A 15,977-nucleotide genomic window follows, 5' to 3' on the forward strand; every position below is an offset into this window, starting at 1 on the left:
ACTCCGTCACTCCCCTCCTCAACTGGGGAGAAGAGAAAACAGAACAAAAGGCTCGTGGGTGCAGATAAGGACAGAGGGAGATCACTCACCAGTTACTGTCATGGGCAAAACAGACTCGACTTGGAGAAAATAGCTTAATTTTTTTACCAATCAAATCAGAATAGGATAATGAGAAATTAATATAAAATCTTAAAACACCTTCTCCTTACCTCTCCCTTCTTCACGAGCTCAACTTCACTCCCTATTTTCTCCCCCTCCTCCCCACCAGTGGTACAGGGAGACAGGGAATGTGGGCTGCAGTTAGTTCATCACACGTGTCCCTGACACTCCTTCCTCCCCAGGGGGAGGACTCCTCACACTCCTCCCCAGCTTCATCATGGAGTCCCTTCCACAGGACACAGTTCTCCAGAAACTTCGTCAACATGAGTCCTTCCCCACAGGCTTCAGTTCTTCACACACTGCTCCAGCATGGGTCCTTTCCATAAGGTGCAGTACTTCAGGAACAAACTGTTCCAGTGTGGGTCCTCCACAGGGTCACAAGTCCTGCAGGCAAATTTGTCCTAACTCCCCCATGGATCAATTTACCAGTTTCTCATGCTGTCACATAAAAGCTGTGAATGTTGCTAAAAATGTCGACCACTTAAAAAGCAAAGGTATTCAGAGAAGATATGAAGTGATACCTTTGCATGAAGTACTAGTCCCGCGAAGTCACCAAAGCCAAGATTCCATCTCTACATGTAATTACACTCACTGCTGTTATTAAAATAGCAGATCTGTTCCTTCTAGGGACTTCTGTACAGGAAGTTAGTTGCTATTTGTTTGTCTTCCTTAAAAACACTTTAAAAATCCTTTTTGCCAATGTCGTTGCAGTGCTCCCTTTTACCAAACTTTCCTCTGAAGTCCAGCAGTTGCTGGGCTCTGCATTTCCCCATTTAGAGCTGATGCTGTTGAGTCACCTGTACAGCACCATGGGATTTCAGGAGTGCAGCTTGGAGTCTTCAGCATCACTCAAACCACCCACTGCATTTTGGAGAAGGTGGGTTTTCCATGTGCCCAAAAGACACATCCCTGAGATGCCACTACAACTTGACTGATCCTAATGAAGAGCTCTGCAGCTCTACTATCAGCAGTCCTGCCACACCAGCCCTGCCATCAGCTTGCTATCCATCAAGCTTCATGTGATGGTCACTGCTTTATTTAGTGATATTACGTGGTACATAGGAACTGTCTGGGGATTTGATTTCTCCCCAGTGTAAGCCCCAGCCTGTTAGCCTTGATAAGGCAATGAATACCAAACTGCTTGTTCTCTTCTTCACTTTCTCTGTACTCTTTTTAAGACAAATTACCATGATTCTTTTACTTTTTAAGCAATCTAGATTAACACAAATCAAGATTCAGTGCCAGCACATCACACAGATCACAAGCAAGCATGGAAAGCATGTATTTATTTTTTTCAGGGGAATTTTAGCATCAACAAGACTAGAACTGAAGCCTGGATCTTCCTAGCAAGGTTCACATCTACATCCTGTGCATACTGCAGACACCAATGCTGTGCTCTGTGCTGTTCAGGGATGCAGCAAGTCAAGGGAACCCTGCAAACCACAGGAGAAAGCTCTGCAGCCTGCAAAAAATGGACCGGGCGTATCCAGTAGTCTGCCTATCTGTGATCTTCCTCTTCAAGGCACTTCTATATCCTCCAGTGATTTTAAAACCCAGCACACGGTTTCAGCTTTGATGCTCTGTGTTCTCATTATCAACCAACCAACATCAGAATATCCTTTCTTCTTGCAGTAAAAACCCTTTTTTCCCCAGGGGGTAGAGCTGGTAGGACAGAACAGACAAGGCATTTACCATTTCATCATAAACATAAATATCAGCTTGAATCACTGAGGCTTGCACAGCTCCAGCACATTCCCATCAGCTGCAAACACCAGCCCAGTAACATCCCCGTCAGGTGGCAGTCGCAGGGGTATTTGGTTTAGCATCCGCAGGGGAGGAAATCATCAGCTTACATCACAGCAGTGACCAATTTGTGGTCAGCTGAACTACTCTCAAGAGCCAAAAAACTAAGTGCATTGCAGTAATGTCGGAAATTTGGATTCAGAGCATGTTGAGACACTCAACCTCAGCAGGACTGACAGGGGCAGAAGCCATGCCAAAATCTGGATGCAAGGACTGCAGGAATGCTGGGCCAGGAGGGACGTCAAACAGCCACCCAGCCCTGAACCCTCTCTTGGCTTGTTTGTCTTCGTGACGTTCTCCAAGGCAACATGGGCAGAGCCTTGCCAAGAGCAAGCAGGACTCAGCCACAGTTCCAAGCAACAAGCACCACTTGCCCCACCATCCGGGGAGGGCTGCTGTGCTTCTAACAAAGAGGTTTTTAATGCTTTTTGGGCCAGCTCCAGCATCACTCATTCTCCTTCACCACCACCACCAGGAGCTGGAACCTACACTTTGAGAAATGCCAGCCTACCCCGCTGCTATCAGGTATGGCAGAGATGATGCACTGGATGATGGTGTCCAGGGAAGCACTTCCCTGTATGCAATTTTAGTACTGTCAATGGACGTGGAGTGACATCGTGTGCTGCACTCTTCACATCAACTTCCTGAATGTCTCAAATCTGCTCTGTTCCCTTCAAGTCTCAACTCTACCACGTGCTCAACCTCCAGCTCCTTTCCTTGCCTTCCTTCCTCCTGCATGCCACGTGTCGTCCATGCAGACTTGCATAGTCATTCTCTGAAATAAATCTGGAGATACTCTTCAGCTTTTTCTATACTAAGAGAAGTTCCTTGTCCCAGCTCACAGTGTGGACACACAAATTGTGGCTACACAACTGACCACACGATCAGCTGCAGCACAGTCAACAGCAGGAAAGCAAAGATATCTGACCCCAAAACTACTGCTGAAGACAGCATCCCATCAAAACGTGGCCTGACACCTGTGGGCTGTTGTTTTTCCTCTATGTTTTAACATATGCAAATTTTCCAGCTATTCCTTGTAAGTAATTTTTCCCAAACAGAAGCTTCATCTTCCCAAGCCGCCTGCTTTCATATTTAAAATAGAGGGGCTGAGACTGGGTGCTGTCTTTCAAATTAGGTTTTCTATGACAACGAAGTTTGAAGAGATGGAATTATTACCTTTCCCATTTTTCTCTGGGCTCTTCAAGATCTGCCTTTCTTGTAACAGCATCTGACTGGCAATTCACAACCAGCTTGTGATTCACTGCAGCTCACGGATCCCCTTCTAGAGTTAACCTGCTCATTTCGAAAGTTACTACTCATTTTGGCTATGTGCATCCATTTTCCAAGAGTGCTTTGCACTTGTCTTTATTGAATTTATTTTTGTTGTCTTTACCTCTACCTGCAGCTCACTAAGGCAACTGTAAGAGTAGATGTGATTACCTAAAGTACCTGTCATGTCCCTGGTTGCATTTCATCTTCTGCATCCTCTGCAGTCTACCATCTAATCTGCTACTGACCCTCAAAATGCCTTCCTGACCCAACAGAGAACTATTTCTTTTAGTTTCTTAAGTACCCACTTTTGATGATGTCATCTTCAGCACATTTCCCGAGTTTGTTTACTGAGGTGTTGGGATTTCCTTGAGAACTACTCAACAGCCTTCAGCACTTTTTTTGGTAAAGTCACTAAAATGAGATTTGGTATGAGATTGCCTAGTAGTTCTGCAAGCTCTCCATCCTCCTCCTCCACACCAGGAAGTATCACAGCTAAGAGCTGGCAACTCAAGACAATACCTCAAGTTACTTGAAATTTTCCTTCAAGTCAGATGAAGCAGATCATCCAGTCCACATTCAGGATTACCATCACCATTTTTCAAGTCTCACCTACTCAGCTGTCTCTCCATTGCTGTTTCCTTTGGCTAAGCTAAGACTTCAGGGCTGCAGGTATATACAAAGAAAAGCCCATGCCCAAAGGGACTTGTTATTTTCATGATTTTTAAATCCCAAATATGATTTCCACTTGTGCTGGTTTCATCTGGGATAGAGTTAATTTTCTCCACAGTGCCTAGTATGGGGTTATGTTTTGGTTTTGTGCTGAACATAGGGCTGATAATATAGAGATGTTTTTGTTATTGCTGAGCAGCGCTTACACAGATCCAAGGCCTTTTCTGCTTTCCGTGCTGCCACGCTGGCAGGGAATTTGAGAGTGCATGGGAGGTTGGAAGGAGACACAGCCAGGACAGGTGACCCAAACTGACCAAAGGGATATTCCATACCATATGAACCTGCTCTGTATATAAAATGGGGGGAAGAAGAAGCAGGAAGGGAAGTTTGGAGTGATGGAGTTTGTCTTCCCAAGCAACCGTTATGTGTGATGGGGCCCTGCTCTCCTGGAGGTGGCTGAACACCTGCCTGCCCATGGGAAGTGTAAATTAATTCTTTGTTTTTCCTTGCTTGTGTTCACAGCTTTTGCTTTCCTTATTAAGCTGTCTTTATCTCAACCCGAGAGTTTTCTGGCTTTTGCCCTTCCAATTCTCTCCCTGGTCCTGCTGCTGGGGGAATGAGCAAGCGGCTGCGTGGTTCTTACCTGCTGGCTGGGGTTAAACCTCGACACAGTTTGAAAAGAGAACATTTCATTTAACAGACACAGTGGCTCTGACAGGTAATGCAGGGTTTTGAAGGAAATTTAAAAAAAAGGAAGCAAAGGGAGAAAGAAAAATAACACTTCCAGAGAGTTTTCCGAAGGAAATGACTAACCACTTGTTATTAAATGATAAATCACAGTCCTCAGGAAGTGGCATTGTCTGTGTCTATTTTTAATGAAAAAACACCCCTGTCAATGGCCCAAAGGCTGAATGGGACACGTCTGTGGACAGTGGGAGTGTTCACTGGGAGCCATCATCTCATTCCTGCTATTCCTACCACTTATCAGCAAACAAAACAGGATGAAAAGAACATGGTCTAGGGGAAAAAAAATGCACCCAGGCCAACAAACAGGGGCTACTGCTCTCCATGGGTGGAAGACAGGAAGAAACAGTAATGATCAAGCAGAGGAACCAGATCCTGAGTATAATCTTAGGCTTTGCTTATTTTCCATGTATGAGAGATGCACATGAAGCCACCAGGAAGCAAATCTGTGCTGATCCCAATGTCCCCATAGAGGTTTAGGTGACCTCCCATATGCACTAACACCCTCTGTGTCCCTAAGATGTGGACACATTGGGTACAAAGCCACATGAAACCTCTTAGATTCTTTTCCCTGGGGTCTGCCACCAAGACAAGACAGTAATTAGCCTCATTTTATGCTGATAAATGAGTCCCAGATTCCTGTGGAAAAGTGACTCGCCGACTGGGAGTAGGCATACAGTGTCAAGGGAAGGGAAGCAAAAGACATCAGAGCTGGCTGGAGGGTCAGCTACAGGCACAGCCTCAAAACCAAATCAGAGGGACCACAAGCTCCCAGACACCCAGCCATCATGCAGCAAGCCTCCTTGCACACCACTTCTGGAATCTTGTGCCAAGCCCAACCAGCTCCCTAGTCCCAGAGAAGCACTGCTGAGCCCAAGCCACAGAGTTCAGCTGCAGACCCATGTTTACCATGCTCTCAAGCCAACTCTGTCCCAAAACCACATACCCCCGCAAACTTTTCAAACTGCACCAGTAATGAGCAGGAACCGATGTCTGACATGCTGAAATCCAATGCATTAGGCCTAATTTTACTGTGAGAATGACCAAGCTTGCTCACGAAGATTGTGGAGTCTCCATCTGTGGAGATATGCAGGAACCATCTGGATGTGGTCCTGGACAACCAGCTGTAACTCTCTACCAGGTCAACTCCATAGGTCCCTTCCAGCTTCAACCATCCTATGACTGTGTAATTGCAAAGCAATCTTGCTTGTCAAATTAGCTTTCACTGACCTGGTGCAAAAAACCCTGTAATTATTCAACTTCTCAACTATTTCTGACATTCTTTCCATAGATGAGGTTGAAGCTTTTTTTCCCCCTTCCTTTTAATAGGAACTCAACCCCACAGTTCGCAGCAGATTATAAAACATGCACACACACACATCACTCTTCCAAAACAGTGTCTGGAAGTGTTTGTTTGATTTTTTTTTTCATCCCACCCATAAACCACCACCCTGCTGGTCTCATTCATTGTGTGGCATTTTGCAACGAAGCGTAAAAATGGTATTAATCATAGCTCTGAAAAAACACAAACTTCTCTGAGGTTTGAAGAAACCATTTGGAAGGAAAACTTCCAGGAGCCAGAGGGACTGACAGGGCTGGAGACTGAAGTCCTTGTTTTCAAAGGCCAAGTGTATCCCAATATATCCCTTGGACAGCTGCCCTAAGCCAAAGTTATAATACTTTATTCTTCAGCTCAAGTAGCAAGAAGGAGATTTGGTACAAAATCAGGACAAACACCTAAAGAGAATGGGGAGGTTTAGCAGGCAAATGTGTTGTAAATCTAATGAGAGCCTTGAGCTCCAACTACAGCTTCAATGAGGGTGTCTGAACCCTCAGCTGCCTCTCATCTCCAGAATACTACACAGGTTGCGACCAGAATAACCAGGTAAGGGCACCCATCCCTCACAGGCAGCTCCTGAGGGCCATGCGCCTGCACTCACCTGTGGCACAGTGTTGCTTCAGCAACAGGCAGCAACACAGAGATCTGCAAAGGCTATGTCAAAAAATAGAAATCATTATCATCTTTATGTTTTTGGGCCAAACACCACTGGATAAAATTACCTTCTACATAAATCAAGCTCTTTCTCCACCTCTGTAGATTCAGTGCTTCTTGTGGAAGGGGAGCTTCTGTCAGAGTTGGGAAAAACGTGAGGCTCTTTTTTAAGATAAATGTTTTAGCAGAGATTTGCCAAAGACTTTAGAATCCCTCTGCTTTAGTGGTAGAACATTAATAATTTAAACACCTCCTTTTAAATTAGGAAGGGCACTAAAAGAAACTATTGAAAGAGAAAAAGCATCAAGCTTGCCACCACCTCCAACTAAAATACTGACATTTTCTCTCAAACCTCAAAAGTGGTTTCAGCAACCTGGAAATGAGAAATTTACCTTTTTCTTACATGTCCTTCCCTCATATTTTCTCCTCTGCCATTAATCTTCCAGGCACACTGATCATTCTGGTACAGAAAGCCCCAGGATGCTACAAGCAGCAGTGGTGTGAGCAGTTGCAAAGCGTTTCATAGAGCACACCAAACATTTTGTGTTTACTGTTACATTATCAGGATGGGATGGGATGGGATGGGATAGAATAGGTTAGGATAGGATAGGAGAGGAGAGGATTAGGATAGGATAGGATAGGATAGGAAACAATAGTTGGAAGAGACCTATAACCATCATCTACTGCAAATACTTTGTATTAGAAGAGCAAGGGGAGAGAGAGAGAAAGAAAATAATGATCAATCAATGATCAATCTTTATTCTTCTTTCTAATCAATAATCTCAGACTCTTGTTCATGGTGAAGTTCCCTGCTTATTCAAAGCACGTGTGCCTCTGCCAGTCTCTGCTACCAATACCACTTCTTATCAGCACGTTTAATTCTTTCCCATTCTTTCAAGATCTCTGAAAAGTGAAAAAAAAGGATATCGCCTTCACACTTAAGAAGCAAAAAAGGCTGTCAGAGATAGGTCTACCTCACTATTGAGGCTTTTGCAAGAACAAGCAGCCCAAGATCTAGTGCTGTCTAAACAAGCTCCATCAGGGGACCCCAGCTCCTTCAGCAGCAGCCGGCCAGGGGGCAAGCCTCTGTACCAGTATCGAGGTGGTCAGATAAAAGCATACACTTGGAGACACATCCCCCTCTTCCATGCAGATGCATGAACTTCAGATGACCAGTCCAAATTTGCAAAGATGTGTAGGGCCAGGGAACATCATCCATTTACTCCACACCACGGCTCCTCTTGGGCATCCAGCTCAACCAGCCAAGCTGAAGAAGACCTCTGCATTGATCTGAGTCCCCAGCGCAGCTGGGTAAGCACTGGAAGAGTGCAACCTTATGTCTCTGTAAAGGTGCTTAAATACATCCTGTTCTTCAGGGGAAGGAAAAAAGGAGGATTAGCAATTCAAACCTACATGCCAGCAGATCCAGTGACCGAGTGCCATCCTCCGATAGCTTTTCTACACTGTCATGAACTTTAAACTTTTTTTTTGTCTCCTATTCCCAGCAGCTCCTAAACAGTGTGAGCTAAATATTTATAGAAGAGTCACTGTTTGTTTAAGTTTCAGTCCATACTTGCTGAGGTCCAATATGCCCAGATCCCAAAATGACAGTTGATTACAGAAGAGCCTGAAAACACAGCAGAGGGGATCCTGACACTTACCAGACCTTTCATCTGGACACTTTCTTCAGTGGTTGTTTTGGGGAGCCTTTCCCAGCTTCTTTGAAAAGAAGAGGAACTGCAGCTCTTGCCAGCTAAGATCCACATTTAATCAGATGCTTTGGCACAGCTCTGTGCAATGACACAGAGCCCCAAGTTTTGGGGAGCTTCCACTGTGCTCCGGATCCAGCCCACTCCTCCCCAGCTTGCAGCGAGGCAGTTGGATTGCTGCTGGAAATGCAACCAAGGCACCCAAGCTGCTGCACAGTAGGCACTAAGGCACAGTGGGAAGACCCCAAACACCTGTGCCACAGGTGGGGCACGGCACAGTGTCACTCCAGCTCAACAAGTCCTATCCTGACCCGTCTCTTCTGGACTCAGCAACAGCTTTTCCAATTTACCATAGTGTCCACTAGTGGAATAACAAAGTCCTCCCATGCCTTACAGAAGAACTGAGGATGCGCAAACTTTTTGGCTAACTGAAAAACCTGTCAGAAGTTGAAAAGACACCTGTACATGCTGATACACTACTGCCATAAGCTAGCCAAGTCCAACAAGTCATGCAGCAGAGGACAACAGCACCTTCTTATGTGTGGTGTTACACGGTTTCACGGGTAAGACAGGAAAAAAATAAGACTGTGCTTCATTCCCTAAAGTCATGTGTGGGCCCTGTTAAACACCTCTGGAGGCATCCATTTGGAGTGTAACTGGGCACTCATTACTACAAAGGAACACACAAGAGGAAAGGCTATCAAGCAGGCATGTTGCTATGCCAACACATCCCAAATGAGCATCTCACCCCATAGACCTTAGTGTCCAGATTTGTGAGCTTCTAGAGGAACAGCAAAGGCAGGGAAACAACACCCAAGTAAACACACTTCTCAGCACCTTCCCATGGCCACCCAAGGCTGGTAACTCCCTTTGTTTTTATGGTTTTGCATACAGGTTCCTGTACAGAGAACAGAGCAGGTGCTTATTCACCTCAGATGCATTTAAGGTTGAGATGTCTTTGCTCAAGTCCAGCACTTCAAACACAGCACCTGCCTTGAATGGTCCCTTGGATGACTGCATGTTGCTGAAGAACTCAAAACCCTAACTGACAGCTATTGCTGTGCTCATCCCATTAAGATCAACTCTTCATCAGCACTGCAGCAAGATAGGACTTGGCAACATTGCTCTGTCCCGGGGTTTTCCAGGAGACAGAAGGACTTGTCCTCCCCTGCACAGGGTGTTTCAAGGCATTTAGCCCCAGTAAAATACAACATATGGTTTCAAGCAAGAGGATGACTTTTGTCATCAGATGGATCTCAAGGACAGGTCTGCATGGTGCCATTCATTAGGAGTCTTGATATGCAGCGTGAAGGCCCTTGCTTGGATGAAGGATCCAACAATCGTGCAAATGGCTGTGCCAATGCCACGCGTGCACTCGCAGCCCGCACTCACCCTCACACCTATTTTCTGTGCTGGTGTGCCTGTGTGCACACACGTGGGAAAGTACCTGATGAAGTCCTATGGACATGCTCATGTATACACTCATGGGAATATTAAGGAGTACAGAGGCCCACCACCAGACAGCCATGCTGGCAGATGAGATTTAAGAGGAGACTGCAACATGGAGGCTGGAAATAATGAGAAGCACTTTCATCAGTAAAACTGCAATTACCCAGTCAGTAACAGACTTGCATCTCTGTGGAACAAGCAAAACTACTTATTAGAGAGATGCCTTTAATGTGATCTGACTTTTAGAGAAAGGAGAGCAGCTGCCCTGGCTTTCCCAGGTTTTATTTCTCCAACTCTCAGTGGAAAGACCCATAAGTGCAGGCCTCACCACACACAGCACCATGGCTGGTGGGTCTACTGGAGCCAGCCACAACTGGGAGGTTGAAGGCATGAACTTACAACCAAGGAGCCTCCAAAACCACAGCTGGTCTCCTCCAGCGTCATCCACACAATTAATGCCATGGGGTTTACTTTACTGATGCTTCATGGAAGAAAATTTTACTAGGGCATGGAAGAAAGTTTCCTATTTTAAATCACCTGGTTCTAAAAAAGAAAAAATAAGGAAAAAAAGAAAAAAAAAGAAGAAATACAGCCCCCCTCTTCCCCCTTTTACATAAATATTGGATCTGAGCGCTCTATGCTCTTAAGAAGTTAAAAATAGGAAATAATATCAAGTCTGTGTGCTGCATCTTTTATCAAAGCCTTTTATAAACATCAAAAACAGCTCTTCTGTGTTCTTTTATACTTTCCTGCTGTCACTCACAATTCATAAAAGGGGTCTACAGAGATACAAAGGGTAAGGCACTTTCCAGTACTGTCACAGAGAGTCTGGGACAAAAAAACAGCTTTTCCTCAAAGCTCTGAAATATAAGAGCAATTTTATGATATAATGTCACTTTGAGCACAAGAGATGAATTATAGATATTCAAAATATAATAACACTTTCATAAGTAAACAATGCCTTGCAGTGTCAAAGCTTTTCAGCAGCAGTGTCAAGCCTTTGCAGAAGGATCAACAGCACAATCACCAAACACCATCAGAAAGCAAACAGTGTGAGAACACACACGTGTTTAACCTAAAGGCAGAGTCTCTCTGGCCAAGCTGCTCTGAGTTCTCTGGAGACACACATCCAGATTCCCTCTATAAACAAAGGGAGGCAAGGAGATTAACAAGATGACCCAGAAACTCATTACACATAAACTTGACTTAGACTCTGCCATCTCCGTGAGACCTGTGATAAATCCAAACCTCCTCCCCACCTGAAACATGAGCAGACTTACACTCACCTATATCCAAGAGATATGAGCATTAATTAACTCTAACATTAAAAAAACACATTTGAAAGATGATAGCTGCTAAAATATTCATGACTCTTACCCAGCCTGTTTATATAACTGGATATGGAGCAAATCTCCTATGCAAACCATGGCAAACCTGACAGCACCATTTAGCTGTTCAGCATCTTTTCCACAGAAGGCAAATTCCATAACTTGTGGTCACCACTATTTTTTTTTTCCTGCCCTGCACATAAGAATTAGGAATTCGAAGGGAGGAAGTGATAAACCCTTGATAAAAAAAATTCCAGTGAACTGTCAGCATTATCCTAACCAAAAAAGAATTTCCTCCTTAGTCATCCACAGGCAGGGTAAGCCAGCTCCCCCGTGAATTACAGAAGAGCAGGGAAAAAGTGCTTATCTGGGAGATTACTTCTCTTCCTAGTACCTCGGTATTTAATTTTTAAGCAGGGCAAGGGTCAAATGAAAACCACCTGACGGTGATGCAAATGTAGCCCTGGATAAAACTACACAGGGGCCCCAGAAGGAAGAGTTGCTCTTTGCAAAAAAGCTTAATAAAAGCCAAGCAACGGTGCCAGTGGGGAGGATGATGGCAATTCAGTATCCGGATGCTGCCAGCCCGCAGGTGGGCACATCCACGCTATGGAGGGGGCCAAGCTAAAAGGCAGCAAAAGCCCCTGTAGCCTTCAGGGAGCCAGGGCAGTGCAAGAGTCTCAGCATCACTCAGCACCCCAGTGAATGCCCCTAGCCAGGCAAACTGTGCTGAAGCTAGACCTCTCACCTGGATTGTGAAAAGAGATCCACCTTCCAGTGGCACTAGGGCTGGAATGCAGCTGTGCCTCATCCCCCAACTTGTCTACAATAATCTTTATAAATATATATATAAGGTTTTTTTATTGCACACACTCAGGTCCCCTTTTTGCTGCTGGCACCTCGGGTCTCTAATCCAACCTCCTGGCTTTGATACTGCAAAGGCAAAAAAAAAAAAAAAAAAGGAGGTAGAGCAATTATGGTACCCTGCAAAAGCAGAGCCAGCAAAACCGTGGGATCCCCAAAACATTGCCAGGGAAAAACTAGGAGGCCAAGTGAGAAGTTTGCTTCCAGCTCAAGAAACACCCTCAGAATAAAATACTGCTCAAAATGGCATTCTGTGTTTCTGAACTGGGCTCCACGCTGCAGAACCAGAAGATGGGGCAGATGTCCTCCCGTGGTGGCAGGCTGGCCCCATGGCAGCCGTTCCTGCCCAGCAGTTATTGTCTAATGTCCAAAGTCAGCAACCAGACCAGCTTGGAGATGATTAAATCTCAATTAGAAACTCTTCATATCATGTCCCATTCACGGCTTTGGGACAGTGCAAATCCTGCCACCTTCACCAGGAGCCCCTCCAAGGGCCTCTCGCAGCCCTGGGATGCCAGCCAGCTTTGGAGGCTTTACATTTTCGTGGCATGAGACAAATTTCACTAAGAGTTCCTCAATATTAATCCACATAATGCTGCTCAGCAGATGGGAGCCCAAGAAAACAGCCTGTCGACACCTTCGGCTCTGCACAGAGCCCCTCAAAGCAGCGCAAAGGAGTGGGAAGCCGAGCAGATACCTCTTGTTTTCCTGGCTTTTACAGCAGTATGTCTTGTGATAGTTCGCTGCTTCTTTGCAACCTGAAGAGCACAGTAAGTCAGCATATAGTTCAGTATTTACTGTGCAGATGCAGGTGCTCGTGGAAAAGTGAAGATCACACATTAAGAAAGATCTTCATTCTGAAAGTATGACTATGATGCTTCAGTCAATATAAAATTCAGAGCAATATTTCAAAGTAATAAACAGACATTTCAAGACATACTACCAGGATTATTCCAGATCTTAAAAAATATATAAATATTTATTTACTTATAGAAACAAACAGAAATATGGCCTTGTGTATCCCCAGTTAGATGGCCTGCAGTAAGGGCACAAAGTTTGAGTACAAATGGCATTAGTAAGTGCCCCAGTAGAGGGACAGCCCCTAAGAAAAGAAAATACTTGCTACAAAAGGGGTTAAAGGATTTAGCATAACCTAAGGACCGAGATCCACAATTAATTCGCTTTGCTTGGGTTGGTTCTCACTGCTGCACGATGAGCAAAAGCCAACAATCTCCAAATCAGGGTCCTTGGGTCAGTAGCAGCAGGATGAGCACAGGGGGATCAGCATCCTTCATCCTGGGGGGTATAGCCTCCTCCAAACTCCCCATGTAGGACAGGGAAAGAAAGGTCAAAGCAAAATTTTAGCATCAGCAGCTTCAGCATTTTCCCCAAGCAGAGGAAGATGCAAATCCCAAGTTTGAGCTGTAAATATTTTAAAAGTGGCAAATGGATTTTTGGCAGCCAAGCTAAGAATCTTTAAAAGCACTTGCATTTGCTGCCCCCAACCCTTGCAAATCCTGCCTGCTGAAGTGGTCAGGGACGGTGACCACAAACTGAAAGGTGAAACTAGTTTTAGCCCCCATTCCAAAAAAGCTGGAAGTAATTTTAGAAACAGGAAACCATCAAGCAAGAGACAGCACCTGTAGATTAAAACCTCTTCCTTTGTCAGGCTTTGACACATTTGACTCACAAACCCATAAAGTCAAGACTCCCTTAAAAAAGCTTCATTGTCAAATTTATTTTATAGCTTTGAGGTTATTTTTTTTCCCTTAAACCAATAAATACTTGCAATTCCTTTATTTGCTGCCAGCTGGGGAGAGAGTTAAAAACCTTCTACAAACCTGCAATTTCAGTGCTTGTCTGTGCTGGGCACTAAAAAATTCCACTGGGGTGAGAGTGAGAGGGGTTAGTCATGACAAGAACATCCCTGCAATGTGCCAGGACTGCTTTTCACTGTCATTCAACCATCCTTAATACCGACTTAGCCCATCAATGATTTTTATAATCAGTTATGTGCTTTTGAAACACACACCCACATACATAACCCTTACAAGCAGCCAAATTGAAGCATTTTGTATTTTTTTTTATTATTATTAATAACATGCATCTGCCAACAGATCAACCCCCTAAAGGACATTTTGATTCAAGGATCTACACCCTAACTGAAAGAAAGCCTTTTCTACTTTACCAGCAAATATTTTAAATGCTGGTGGGGTTCATCTTTCAATTAGCACCCAGGGATGCATCTGGCAGCCCCCTCACCCAGATGCTCACGCTGACCAAGGGGAAAGACCTTAAACTACTTACTCTCCAAAGCGTCCCCACAACTGTGCAGGATGAGACCTGTTCTGAATAAACCCTGAGATGATTTTTTTTTTCCCTGTAAAAGACAGCTGTAGATTTGCAACCAAAACATTGTTCTTGGCCAAGCTCAAAGTCTCGAGCCATCCCCAGGTACCCCAGGTCTGCCAGATGCCTGCAAGACTTTGTGTGACCAGCGAGTCACACTGCAAGGAGCAATTCAGAACACCAGATTCGGGGTACACCTACCACGCCTTTTCTCCTTGCACAGACCTGTACAATTAGGAGAGCAAGCACCCTGGGGCTGCTCTGGGTTACCCAGGTCACAGCCAGGCCAGGTTTTGTTCGGTCCAAACAGGGGCCTCCAGAAGCACCAAAGGGACTGCAGCACCGGAGCAACTGACACTCCCATTTGCTCCTAGTTAACTTACAAAAGATAAAGCTCATTCCATCGCAATGTGCTGCTAACAAAGGACCTTTTCACATCTTATAGAAACAAGTGGAGAACTGGTTTGCAATGTCTTTATCAAACAGCTGGCCACAGGAAAAAAAAAAAAAAGAAAACAAAAGCAACTTTAAATATCAACGGTGTTTGCTTTAATTGTAGATTAAAAGCTCAAACTGCCAGTGATCCTTTTTTCTTAGGTGCTTTAGAAGTTAAGAGCTAGCAAAACACCGGGAATTTCGGTGAGGGGAAAGCTGTGTTCTGTATTCATGAGAGAGAAAAATGGGCTAGACATCTTTCCTCTTCAACCCACAAAGTAGGGCTTGGTTAAGAAAGGAAAACTCTTATCTTGGAATGAAGAACTGGTTCCAGGGGATGCCTCTGCAGCAGAGCACAGAGCCCATGAAAGCAAGTGCAGTGGTCTGCTGGGCTGAGCCTCCAGGCAGTCCTGCTGGAGAAAGCTCTACCTTAGCACCTGACCATGCTGCACTGGGCTTGACCATAGACCATCCTCACCAACCTGGCATGATGCTGCTGTTCATCAAATCCCCAGGGTCAGTTCCAGCCTCTCACAGGCACAGTAAGCCTTTATGAGACTTTGCTTCTATTTTTATCCCCAATCTCTGTTTACCATCTCCATTTGGCCTATGAGTCGCAGTCAAATTCAAGAGTGAGGCAACTGATTTTGCTTCCCCCTGAACATGTTCTACTCACCAGGCCCCCCCCTCGCATTTCCTTCCTTTGATGCAAAATTGCGCTTACGAAGCAAGAAAATGAAACTTTTAATGGCTCACAAATGCTGAGGGGAATGCAGAATAAATCTACAAAGCATTTTCAGCCCTTTCCCTTCAGCACCTCCTCTTTGTATAGTAAAAATAAGTAAGTTAGGTACAAAGAGCTAATTTTTTGTCCACCCCATAGAAGGAGCGATCTGTTCACCAGCACACATAAGCATTTGACAAAACCAGCACAAGAGCCAAAAAGGATGATTTTCACAGCAAATTGATAACCACAGGGACAAAAACAGTGATCCAGTTCTGCTATCAAAGAAAATGGAAAAAACCTTGTCACCTTTAGAAAAATACCTAACTCATTGTAAATGACTTAAAATGCAAATTTGGCCATTGTCACTACTGCTATTGAGTTGTCCACATCTATATTGAATAGGAATAGTTTTAACGTGGAGAGCTAAAGGCACCTCTAAACTACATTCTTCAGCAGAAATATTGTTAAATTAAGAA

At 44.6% G+C, this 15,977-nt stretch overlaps 1 long non-coding RNA gene across 17 annotated transcripts in view; it reads right to left on the reverse strand.

The window, feature by feature from the left end:
• LOC135409427 (uncharacterized) overlaps nt 1-15,977 on the reverse strand; it is a 159,614-nt gene that overhangs the window by 103,795 nt on the left and 39,842 nt on the right. For 3 of the 17 annotated variants that reach the window (XR_010428199.1, XR_010428194.1, XR_010428200.1), the window contains one exon: nt 7,033-7,123. The exons of the other annotated variants lie outside the window; for them this stretch is intronic. This is a non-coding gene — a long non-coding RNA (uncharacterized LOC135409427). The remainder of the gene's footprint in view (nt 1-7,032; nt 7,124-15,977) is intronic. 17 annotated transcript variants of the gene reach the window in all.

This window comes from Pseudopipra pipra, chromosome 1 (assembly GCF_036250125.1).
Source record: "Pseudopipra pipra isolate bDixPip1 chromosome 1, bDixPip1.hap1, whole genome shotgun sequence".
NCBI lineage: Eukaryota > Metazoa > Chordata > Aves > Passeriformes > Pipridae > Pseudopipra > Pseudopipra pipra.